This window comes from Pseudophryne corroboree, chromosome 6 (assembly GCF_028390025.1).
Source record: "Pseudophryne corroboree isolate aPseCor3 chromosome 6, aPseCor3.hap2, whole genome shotgun sequence".
Taxonomy (NCBI): domain Eukaryota; kingdom Metazoa; phylum Chordata; class Amphibia; order Anura; family Myobatrachidae; genus Pseudophryne; species Pseudophryne corroboree.
The window spans coordinates 63,700,480-63,714,024 of record NC_086449.1 but is presented as its reverse complement, the minus strand read 5'-3'; the positions used below and the strand labels follow the sequence as shown (position 1 = coordinate 63,714,024).

At 43.9% G+C, this 13,545-nt stretch overlaps 1 pseudogene; it reads right to left on the bottom strand.

Annotated features, from left to right (window-relative positions):
• LOC134934256 (oocyte zinc finger protein XlCOF7.1-like) overlaps positions 1–13,545 on the bottom strand; it is a 96,864-nt pseudogene that overhangs the window by 24,544 nt on the left and 58,775 nt on the right.

Sequence of the window (13,545 nt, the reverse complement as noted above, 5' to 3'; positions counted from 1 at the left end):
TTAGGTGGTATAAAAAAACCACGGTTAGGTGGTATATAATACAATTATGGATGGACGGACTGCCTGCCGAGTTCCGACACAGAGGTAGCCACAGCCGTGAACTACCGCACTGTACACTGGTTGATAAAGAGATAGTAGTATACTCGTAACAACTAGTATGACACTATGACGACGGTATAAAGAATGAAAAAAAAACCACGGTTAGGTGGTATATATTATAATAATAATACAATTATGGATGGACGGACTGCCTGCCGACTGCCGACACAGAGGTAGCCACAGCCGTGAACTACCGCACTGTACACTGGTTGATAAAGAGATAGTAGTATACTCGTAACAACTAGTATGACACTATGACGACGGTATAAAGAATGAAAAAAAAACCACGGTTAGGTGGTATATATTATAATAATAATACAATTATGGATGGACGGACTGCCTGCCGACTGCCGACACAGAGGTAGCCACAGCCTTGAACTACCGCACTGTACACTGGTTGATAAAGAGATAGTAGTATACTCGTAACAACTAGTATGACACTATGACGACGGTATAAAGAATGAAAAAAAAACCACGGTTAGGTGGTATATATTATAATAATAATACAATTATGGATGGACGGACTGCCTGCCGACTGCCGACACAGAGGTAGCCACAGCCGTGAACTACCGCACTGTACACTGGTTGATAAAGAGATAGTAGTATACTCGTAACAACTAGTATGACACTATGACGACGGTATAAAGAAAGAAAAAAAAATACCACAGTTAGGTGGTATATATTATAATAATAATACAATTATGGATGGACGGACTGCCTGCCGACTGCCGACACAGAGGTAGCCACAGCCGTGAACTACCGCACTGTACACTGGTTGATAAAGAGATAGTAGTATACTCGTAACAACTAGTATGACACTATGACGACGGTATAAAGAATGAAAAAAAAACCACGGTTAGGTGGTATATATTATAATAATAATACAATTATGGATGGACGGACTGCCTGCCGACTGCCGACACAGAGGTAGCCACAGCCGTGAACTACCGCACTGTACACTGGTTGATAAAGAGATAGTAGTATACTCGTAACAACTAGTATGACACTATGACGACTGTATAAAGAATGAAAAAAAAACCACGGTTAGGTGGTATATATTATAATAATAATACAATTATGGATGGACGGACTGCCTGCCGACTGCCGACACAGAGGTAGCCACAGCCGTGAACTACCGCACTGTACACTGGTTGATAAAGAGATAGTAGTATACTCGTAACAACTAGTATGACACTATGACGGTATAAAGAATGAAAAAAAAACCACGGTTAGGTGGTATATATTATAATAATAATACAATTATGGATGGACGGACTGCCTGCCGACTGCCGACACAGAGGTAGCCACAGCCGTGAACTACCGCACTGTACACTGGTTGATAAAGAGATAGTAGTATACTCGTAACAAGTATGACACTATGACGACGGTATAAAGAAAGAAAAAAAAATACCACGGTTAGGTGGTATATATTGTAATACAATTATGGATGGACGGACTGCCTGCCGAGTTCCGACTGCCGACACAGAGGTAGCCACAGCCGTGAACTACCGCACTGTACTGTGTCTGCTGCTAATATAGACTGGTTGATAAAGAGATAGTATACAATACATACAACAATATACTACTATACTGGTGGTCAGGCACTGGTCACCACTAGTCACACTGGCAGTGGCACTCCTGCAGCAAAAGTGTGCACTGTTTAATTTTAAATTAATATAATATTATGTACTCCTGGGGGCTCCTGCTATAACAACCTGCAGTGCTCCCCAGTCTCCCCCACAATTATTATAAGCTTTGCCTTTTATACATTGATGTGCAGCACACTGGGCTGAGCTGAGTGCACACAGACTGAGTCACACTGTGTGACTGGCTGCTGCTGTGTATCGTTTTTTTTCAGGCAGAGAACGGATATAGCAGAGAACGGATATATTATATTAAAATAAATAAAAGTTAACTAACAACAACTGCACTGGTCACTGTGGTAAACTCTGTCTGACTCTGCACAATCTCTCTCTCTCTTCTAATCTAATTTCTAATGGAGAGGACGCCAGCCACGTCCTCTCCCTATCAATCTCAATGCACGTGTGAAAATGGCGGCGACGCGCGGCTCCTTATATAGAATCCGAGTCTCGCGAGAATCCGACAGCGTCATGATGACGTTCGGGCGCGCTCGGGTTAACCGAGCAAGGCGGGAGGATCCGAGTCTGCTCGGACCCGTGAAAAAAACATGAAGTTCGTGCGGGTTCGGTTTCAGAGAAACCGAACCCGCTCATCTCTAGCAACTAGGGCACGTGTCCTGGGACCGTAGATTCAGACCAGGTTTGGCATTCGGGCACTGTAGCATTTACCCACCTGAGGAACCATTAAATCACCCACATGTTGCTACCCTGCTGGTGGATTCTGCCCTCATACACTGATCACTGCTCCCAAGAGGCTACAGGGTCCAGATTGATGGTGTGCTGCAATGTGGGTGGGAAGATAGATGGGACATCATATGTGTGGGAAGGGATCCTCCATAGGAGTATACAGCCCTCAGTGTCCACTGCTTGTTTCAGTATCTGTCAGACCAATATATTTACAGCATTGGTGCATCAGATGGATGGGTGGAAGAGGGTGCCTGGGTGTGGCTGATGGCTGGCAATGTAATGGTCATGGCTAAGCATGGCAACCAGATATATCAGCAATATAGCAGAATGCACTGTGACATTATTATGTGATATATTGAGCTGGGGGCGCTACAGTTTTCCCCTTGTTTATTAAGTCCTTATATCGGCTATTTACAAAGTTATATAAACTGACAAATTAATCTAATAATTTGCTCCAATGAAAAAAAGAGTTTATTCATATTTGCATTTTTTTTTGTATGAGGTTATTATCACATTTTTTATATTAAGCTGCTAAAACTGGTAGAACTTCTGCGGGTGTTCGACTGCACCCCAAAAAGAGAAATGCTTTCCCAGCTAAAACTACAACAATTTTATATTATTTGTGCTAATTGTATATCTATAGTTAAGGTGCAGTGTGTGAGGCCCAGTAGCTCACTATTAGTAGTATTGGCAGAAGTACAGGGAGCTGTGAGTGACTGTACAGGAACGCTCCGAAAACAAAACATTTTGTTTAAAGATTATGTCAAAGTCAGAAAAATATCTCTATGCACACTACCATATTTGCACCTCATACATGTCCGCGCTGCGCATGCGTGCGCTCTCCCGTGCATGCGCATACCCGCTGTTGCGTGCACCCGCAGGTGCTCGGTATGCGTATTTACGGTAGAGTGTATGTGTTCGTAGCGTGCGACTCAATCGTCACTCATTTTCACTATATAATGTATTTTGTAGATCATGGTCCCTTTGATAGATCCTGAAAGTTTAGTTAATATAGCATGTTCCTGGACAGAGAGATCCCTCTTTGTATTGTACGAAGGGTCTAACAGGAGTCATACAGTGGTGTTTAGTACCCCTCGGAAGAGTATTTAATTAGCAATATTCCGGTGTTGGTTTGGAGCGGATTAATCGCTCGTGCGAATAGTTATGGACATAAGAAGTTTATGTCCATTTACTATTATTTGCACTTACTTAGCCATGCGGCGGGAAACCTAGTATCCCACCCACCTGAGCTGTTGGAAATCGTCACAGCCCACCTGTATGAATCAACCTCTTGTTATGATGCGAAGACAAATTCCTGTGTCCAATGAACAATGAGATTGTAGGGACTATTGAATTGTATTGTGTGTGGAGCATAAATAAGACAAGCCGATGGCATCCAGCTCACTCACTCTCTTCAACGGTTCTCATTGCTGATAATCGGGAGCTGGATGTCCAGAGGCGCATGCGATCATTTCCCCTTGTGCGTAAGTCTTCTCCGCAATCATATTGTCTTGTTGTTATTGTGAGCCATTTCTCTCTCTCTCTCTTCTCCTCTTTCTCTCGTATTTTCCCTTAAAACGAAACTATATTGTATTGTATTTCCTGTGTAGTTATCTGGTTAGTTAGTCTATGTTATATTGTAGTGTATGACTTGTATTGTGTTAATTCTTTTGCAAGTATAATACTCATAATATATATATAAGGCGTTAGACCCTAAGCCCAGGTATCCGTGTATTTTCTATATAGTGTTGAATAATCTCAGAGCGTCGATCACGCTCAAACAGCTTCTAAGTTAATCAGGTTACACAAGGTTGCATCTACACTCTATCACTACACTAAGGTTTACTACAAGTTACGTTGTTTATGGTTTAGATATAAAGGTTTAACATTGTGAGCGTCTGCGCCACTGGTGATCTCCTCGTGGTCCCGAGCGTCCGCTACGCTATAGCGAATCATTACGTTAGTCGGCAACCAATAGCGTGCCTGCCTGTAATCTCTTGGCCGTGTGCGAACGTGACGCTTGAGCGTGTGCGATTGGTACGCAACGTGCGTACCCTTACGGTACTTCATACGTCAATAGCGTACAGTGTTCTTAGACCTCTTAAAGGGTTTTATATACGATAAATATTTAGCTTTATCAATTGGCGGCTCGCCCGTCCTTCACATATCTGCACTAGGTAGACTCAGCAGACATTATCCATCAGCAAAGGGCGGGAGGTTATATTCCTCGTAGTGCTGTCGGGATAAGCGTCTGCTTCACTTGGTAAAGGGTGCTGAAGGAATCCGTGAACCGGAGGTAAGAACAACACGCTAGTGTCTTTTAAAACTGTTTATTTTTCTGTCTTGCGTACACACACACACATATATATATATATATATATATATATATATCTGCATTTCTTTTCCATTTGTGTATTTTCGTATATCACTCTCCTGTTTGCCAGTTTTATAGTTGATAAAAGTGCTAAAAGAGATTTGCCGCTATTTCATAGTTTAAGAGTAAAGGTAATATAGTTAAAGTATAGACAAACACACAGCTTTGCCTGAGAGACAAGGAGAAGTCGGTGTGGTGCGCGGTAGATGATCAAGGATCATCTCCATTGATAAAACGTATAAATTGTGTTACGGTGGATCTTTGCTTTGCGTAAACGTGTCTCTAACAAAGGACTGAAACTGCGTACGCAACCCAAAGGCCGACGCACGCAGCGTAATTACGCAACGGAGCGTCCGTGTACGCCCACGTAACTCAAATCACAAGTGTTATTTTTACACGCGATAAATAGCGCGAGGCGATAAATAACGCAAATCTATTTTGGGTGTCCGAAATTTAAATTAACAGATCCTTCTCCTAATTGGTAACACATCTGGTCTAAAGAAAATTTCTGCGCAGAAATAGAAATAGAAACAAAAGTGTACATGTGGTGAGTGAGTGTTTTTACATATAAGGTTATATAACTTTGAGGTGGAACCACAAGAAAAGTCGAGTTCTCGTGAGGTACATACGTGTAAGTGACGTACATGGTGGCTAGGGAGGCATCCCTGGTTAAACATAAAATTTGAGCATTAGAGTGTAACGGACCAGGAGGTCATACTGTAACACAGACCAGGAGGTCCAGAACAGACCAGGAGGTCCAGGTACAGCAGACAAGGAAGTCCGCTATAGAGTCAAGAGGCACAACACCAAGAAAGGGTTGGTGCAACACCCATATAGGCCATACAAGCTCTGGCTGAAGGAATTCGCAGCCGCAATTTTTGATTCCGTTGGTCGCCCCGTACATAAGATTAGTTGCTTATGTACTGAACGATTGTACCGCACGTAATTGTGTACATTAGTTAGTAATCTGACCTAGTACCATTAGAGTAAAGGGGTCACAAACGCTATTTGTACATTCTAACGTGATTTGTGTAATTTTTTTTTATTTTAAGGGAGGTTCGCTGCTCACTCAGGAACTATCCAACAACCAATAGTTACTTGAAAGAGTAAGTGTTCTTCGGATAACCCGCGCAGGTTCCAGTAAATAGAGGTTCAGGTCGCAGGGGCCCTGGGTCGAGTACGCCAGCACTAGAGCAGTGCGTAGGTCGTATTGGTCGGCGTGGGCGAGTGAGTGGGGTACTCAGTAAACCGCCACCGTCAGCCTATTTTGAACATTTTGGTTTGCGTAAGGGTTAGCTGAATAAAGCAACACCTTCGAACTATGGGGGCCACTTGTTCAGGTAGGGGGCGATCAACCTCGGTTCGGGTTGATTCAGTGAACCGACCAGTCGGGTCGGCAAGGTATGTGATGTGTGAAAAATATGGGTCACACACAGAAATTTTATGTGATGAATGGGAAAGAATGACGGTACATGACGGGGAGAAATTCCCAAGAGTAGGTAGCTTCAGCCCAGAAGTGTTACAAAATTTAAGGAGGAGGATATGTCTCATTAAATCAGCAAAGAGACGAATCAAGCATTACGATTATTTGCAGTTGTGGCAACAGGAGGGTGAAATACAGAGAGGATTGGCTCTGGCGGCGGGATCGAACCCTATCAAGAAACTGATAGCTACGGCACCGCCGCCACCATACATAGCGGGAGAGAAATTGGTTGCTGAGAATGACGCACTAAGGTGTGACAAGCAAACACTTAGCAACTGTGTAAATGTTAATAAGTTAACCAATGCAAGTATTAACCCGTGCAAGTTGTACCCTGTTTTGAACTTTCCCCAGGAGTGTGATCAAGAGGACGACTCGGCAACAATATCAGCGCTCTCTCTAGCGGCCACCATATCAGAGACCTCAGTAGGCACTGCTCCACCCCCGAGATTAGTAACAAAGGCCCCTAGTGGAGGGACAGGTGAGGTCGTATCAACTGGTAAGTACGGCACCATACACTATGCTGAAACTATTTCACCACAGGCTGTAGAATCTACACAGAATGAGGTTGTTAGAATTAATCCAGTTAAGGTAATAGTAGTTCCAAATGGGAAAACAGACACATCAGGAGCCACTCCCGTTAGGAACATTGCCATGTATTGCCCGTTTACCCGAATGGAATTAAGGACCATAGTGTCTGAATTCCCTGACCCTAGAAAAGATTTAGTTGCTAGCCAAAAATACATCAGGGACCTAGGAAACACTTTAGAGCCCAATAATAAAGATTGGCAGGTACTGCTAAGAGGTTGTTTACCCTCCAATGTCGACGCAGCTCAATTCCTAGTTGACTGTGGATTAGATCAGGATGTACCTCTTACAGATGTGTACAACAAAGATAACGTAAAAAGAATACGTTTACAGTTAAAGGAGTATTTCCCAGCCGTAGTTAAATGGAACAAAATATTCTCCATTAAACAAAAGGAGTCAGAAACAGCTGCAGAATATTTTCACAGGGTGTTATTAGAGATGGCAAGATACACAGGCATAGAGGACATTAAAACCAACATAAACCATCGAGAAGTAGCAGTATCGGTACTAATGGATGGTTTAAAAGAAACATTAAAGGCAAGGGTCCAGACCACACAACCATGTTGGCGAGGTCTGTCGGTGGCTACATTGAGAGAGGCTGCTATTGATCACGATAGGAACATCACCAGACACAGGGAACAACAAGGTGATAAATTAATGTCAGTAAGTATACAGGCCCTGACCACAAGGCAGCCTTTGTTTATATCACCAAACCCTGTGGGTAAGTCAAATGTGGTTACTTGTTATTCTTGTCATAAACAGGGACACATGGCACGAGACTGTAGAGCGAAAAATTCACGAAACTCATACCAACCCCCTAGACAACGACACGACACACGACATTGGGATCAGGGTCCGCAGAAACGGAGTTATGAGCCACATGCAGGGGAAACAAAAAGATACCCCCCGAACAGAGACTGGCAAGCCTCTGGTAGCTCACAATTAACTCCGTCACAAGTAGTTGCTGCTAGCGGGATTCAGGGAGGTCACCATACCCAATAGGGGTGTGGCCATACCTGTAATCTGCAGCCAGTAAAATTGATTGCAAGCCTTGGAAGTGAACCCGAAATTGCAATCAATGTAGCTGGTAAATCATTAAACTTTCTTGTAGATACGGGAGCGGCCAAATCAGTGATAAATTCGACAGTGGGCATGAGAACCACTGGTAGGACAATTCCAGCCATGGGAGTAACAGGAGTAGTCCAGCATTACCCTGTTAGCAAACCAGCCGAGATTACAATAGGGCCTTTACATACCAAGCATTCCTTTTTGCTGGCTGCATCGGCACCGACCAATCTCCTGGGTAGAGACTTACTGTGTAAAATGGGGTGCGTCATTTATTGTACTCCTGTAGGTGTATTCTTGGACATACCTGAGAATCACGCTCAGGAAGTGCGAGACATGTTAGACTCCCCATCAAAATTAATGTCACATACCATTATGACAAATAGGACTCCCTCCCAAGTAGAAGAGATGACATCCCAGATACCAGAGTCACTTTGGACTAAAGATGGACAGGACACTGGATTAATGGCAAACGTAGCTCCATTAGTTGTACAAGTAAAAGATGGTAGGATAGCTCCAAAAATCCCACAGTACCCTCTGAAGCCAGAGGTGGAGTTAGGAGTTTACCCGGTAATAGAGCGCTTGTTACAACAGGGCATTCTGGTAAGAACGTCCAGCACTGCCAATAGTCCCATCTTCCCTGTTAAAAAGAGTGGGGGGAGGGGTTACAGGCTAGTGCAGGATCTAAGGGGGATTAACAAAATAGTTGAGAGTCAGTTCCCCGTAGTGCCAAATCCAGCTGTCTTCCTAATGCAAATCCCTCCCACTGCGAAATTTTTCACTGTTATTGACCTCTGCTCCGCTTTCTTTTCGGTACCTCTGCACCCTGACAGCCAATATTTGTTCGCATTTACATACAGAGGAGTCCAATACACATGGACTCGATTACCCCAAGGTTTCATAGATAGTCCAAGTATATTTTCCCAAGCTTTGCATGATTGTTTACAGTCTTTCCAACCAGTGAGTGGATCAGTATTGATACAGTATGTGGATGATTTACTGCTGTGTTCAGATTCACTGGAAGCGTCCCTGAAGGATACGAAACAGCTCCTGTTTCATCTTTCAGACACAGGACACAAGGTTTCCAAAGACAAGTTGCAATTATGCCAAACTAAAGTAAAATATTTGGGACACTGTCTAACACAAGGACTGAGACACCTGACCGCTGATAGAATTCAAGCAATTAGAGACATGACTCTGCCACAAACTCAGCAGCAGATCAGAACATTCTTAGGAATGTGTGGGTATTGCCGTAATTGGATCCCAGGGTTTTCCATTCTGGCGTTACCTTTGCAGGAGATGGTCTCCTCAAACAAACCTGATCGGATTTCGCATACAGACGAGTCTGAGACAGCATTTGAGAGACTTAAACAGTGCCTAACACAGGCACCAGCATTAGGTATGCCAGACTATGGGAAACCCTTTGAACTATACGGAACAGAAAGTGCTGGTTGCGCGGCAGGCGTCCTAACCCAAAAGCACGGTGATGCCAGCAGGCCGGTAGCATACTACAGCGCTCAGCTAGACACGGTAGCGCGATCCCTCCCCACATGCTTGCGAAGCATTGCTGCGATAGCATTGCTAGTGACGAAAAGCGAAGATGTCGTGCTAGGTCACAACCTCACAATTCATACACCACATGCAGTGTCAGCCTTGTTAAATTCTGCCCAAACCAGGCACGTCTCATCAGCGCGGTTTACAAGATGGGAATTGGCACTAATGGCCCCCGTAAACATCACCATAAAGAGATGCAGTGCATAAAATCCTGCAACATATCTCCCAGGTGTGCCTGGACAGGCACAAAGGGTGGAGGATGAGAGTGATGGGGAAGGAGGATTTAATACAAAGGAAGACACACATGATTGTATGGAATATTTGACCCAAAATTTTACTGCAAGGCCTGACATCAGTGACAATCCACTGGAAGATGTAGAACTCACGTTCTACATGGATGGTAGTTGTCACAGACAGTCAGACTCGGGAGACTTGTGTACTGGATACGCAGTCGTAGATGACCAAGGCACCATAGAAGCAGAACCGCTAGGCCCACCTCACTCAGCCCAGGTTGCTGAACTGGTCGCCCTAACCAGAGCCTGTGAATTGGCTAAGGGTAAGTCAGCCAATATCTACACCGATTCTAGATACGCCTTCGGGGTAGTCCATGATTTCGGAGCCCTATGGCGCCTCAGAAATTTCATGACGGAAGCTGGTACACCGGTAGTGCATGCAGCTCACATAAAAAGGCTTCTAACAGCGATACAGGAACCCGACAGAGTGGCTGTTATCAAATGTAAAGCACACACATATAGCCAGGACCCAGTATCACTTGGTAACAGCCGAGCAGACGAAGCTGCTAAGTTAGCAGCCGGTACCCCCAGACAGACAGACACCACACAACTGATGGTATTTAATACCATCAACACATAGAAGTTGTGTGAGATGCAAAATTTGTGTTCCACACAGGAAAAGGCAGTCTGGAAGGCAAAAGGATATGGCCAGGAGTCCTCAGGACTCTGGACGGATGGACATGGTAAACCAGTGGCCCCCAGAGCATACCTTCCATGTTTAGCTGAGGCAGCTCACGGGTTGACTCATCTGGGCAAGGAAGGTATGTGCAAGTTGGTAAGAGCATATTGGTGCGCCCCAGGATTTTCATCTCATGCGAGTAAGAGAGCAATGTCATGCCTTACCTTTTTGAGAAAGAACATCGGAAAGGCAATACCTACAGAACCATCTCATATCCCACCTGCCGGCGGCCCTTTCCAGGTAATACAGATTGACTTTATACAATTACCCCCTTGTCGGAATTTTAAATATGTACTTGTTTGTATAGATGTTTTCTCAAATTGGGTTGAAGCATTTCCTGCGGCTACAAATACCGCTATGTTTACTGCTAAGAAAATTGTGCAGGAATTTGTATGTAGATATGGTATCCCTAGAATAATCGAAAGTGATAGGGGTACCCATTTTACAGGTGATGTCTTTCAAGGAATGTGTAAATTGATGGGAATTGATAGCAAGCTGCACACTCCGTACCGTCCACAGGCGAGTGTGAAGGTGGAGAGAGTGAACAGCACTATTCAAAATAAATTGAGTAAAGTTATGGCAGAGACGGGATTGACATGGCCAGAAGCTTTACCCATTGTATTGTACAGCATCAGAACCACTCCCAGGTCCCCTCTTAATCTGTCCCCCTTTGAAATTTTGTTTGGTCGACAACCGCATGTCATGATTAACCCCCAGGATGATTTGAAATATAACAATGAAGTGACTGTAAAATACTTGATTAACATGAGTAAACAGTTAAGGAATCAAAATGATAATCTGAAGTTAGTGATTCCTGATTTACCTGATAGTAATTGTCATGACATTGAACCTGGGGATTATGTAATGATACAGAATTTTCTACGCTCAGGTTGCCTTATTGACAGATGGGAAGGACCATACCAGGTCTTACTGACTAGCACTACAGCATTGAAGGTTGCTGAGAGAGAGACTTGGGTTCATTCGTCCCATTGTAAGAAGGTTGCTGATCCAGAGAGGTCCCGTGATAAGGAACAGACGGTAGAGGTTGTATCACTGGAGTGTCTGTTCCAGGAGGACTGAGGCGGCACCTGATCGTGAAAATCACAAGACCAAGAGCTGTTGTCGATTCCCTGTTCCCTTTTATTGTTTTTCTCCAACTTCCCATCCCCTCTCCCCCAAATTATTTTTTTTCCCCCTTCTCATTCTTCTTCGTTTCCTCCTATAAGATGGACTTGCCCCAAGAGACTGTGATCCGGATTTTCCTGTTGACCATGATGTTGACCAGAGCAGTCTGTTCCGGCGAGAGTACCATGGAGGTCGAGAGAGGTTCTGGAATGGGTTCTGATGATAAAGATGGAGGCGTAGTTTTCCAAGAACAACTTAACCAACAAGTAAAGGCGAGTATCAGAAAACGATCCGATAGCATTGACAATAGAAGAAATTGTGAAGGATTGTTAGCTGAAGAAAACTGTATCTGTAGGCTCTGTAACAATGTAGTTGAGGATGGGTGCATTAAGAAATGCCAATCCAGTTTTAATATCCACATGGACCGGCATCCGTTGAGTGACTATCACTCCTTAGTGGGTAGTGTGTTAAATCAAACAGATTGTTGGGTATGCTCTCAAGTGCCTCAAGGTCATAGCAAATCAGGGCTAGTACCATTTCCTTTAACGGTAGGGGAGGTACTTGAGCTAAAGGGTGGGAGACCGGTGGACAGGAGGTTTAATATCTCCAGTCCTCCTAGTTTGAAGCTCCACCAATATCATGTGGATAGATCCCTAATATGTTTTAACATTACCAATCCCCGAAAGCCGGGAAATTGGGAAGTGTCATGGAGTAACCAAACCATGACCTTTTCATATAGAGCAGATAGAATGCCGACAGATACAGAGCTTATACGCCACATAGCCAGTAGAGAAAAATCTTTCCGATATAGGTATACCCTAGGAAGTAGGATTACGAGAGTTGGAGAGGTATCACCAGGATACTGTGCACATATCGTACAAGCTGATACGTGTACTAGACAGATGGGAGAATTAGGGTTAGGAGATTTCACATGGAAAATGTGTAATATGGTTATGTCCTACTCCGTCCCATATGTTCTCCCCGATGATGCATATTTCATATGCGGGAGGAAGGCGTATAAGTGGCTTGCCCCAAACTCTGAAGGATTGTGTTATATTGGAAAAGTACTGCCTGAGGTAATGACTGTATCACATGACAAAATGAAAGACATACACCGTGGTGCCCAAGCTCCTTATACTCATACCCATTACGAGCACATAGTTAAAAGGCAACTGACAGAAAGGTCAGAGCATCCGGCCTCTGATCTGATCCATGAATCCACCGGGATTCAGGTTCTGCTTGCGTTAGATTTCACTCGCACCGCTAGAGGAGTGATGAACTATAGATACATCTCTGCGCTTGCAAATTTGTTAGATAATATCACTGAAATGTATGATGAAACGTTTAGGTATACTGGAAGGGAACTTCAAGCTTACAAAACAGAACTGGTACAGCATAGAATGGTTCTAAATTACCTCACAGCAGTGACAGGCGGATATTGTGTCACACTGGCAACACAGTACGGCGTGAAATGTTGCACATATATCACAAATAGCACCGAGGATCCGGTCGAGGTCATAGACCAAAAGATGGACGATATTCTCCAATTGAAGTGGGAATTTCGCAGGAGACACAATCTCAGTCTTGCTGCTGTAGGTAATGAGCTGACTGGTTGGGTGTCATGGTTGAACCCGCGTAATTGGTTTTCTGGTTTAGGAGAATGGGCTCAAAGAGTCATAATGGATGTTGGGAAGTTTCTCCTATGTATCTTAGGTGTTGTCATATCAATTGGTTTGATATTTAGATGCGGTCAGGCTTTAATGAGGTGCAAACAAAGTACAAGAGTAATGAGTCTGAGGAGTGAAGAAACTGTAATTCCAATGGATTTGATTTATGACCCAACGGTAGAAACAATGATGTGATGAAAATGCGATTATACGGTCCGTTTCTTTCACCTGTTTTTCCGTTTTCCTCCAAGGTAAAAAGACCCACTTGGACGAGGAATTTGATGAGCCGATATA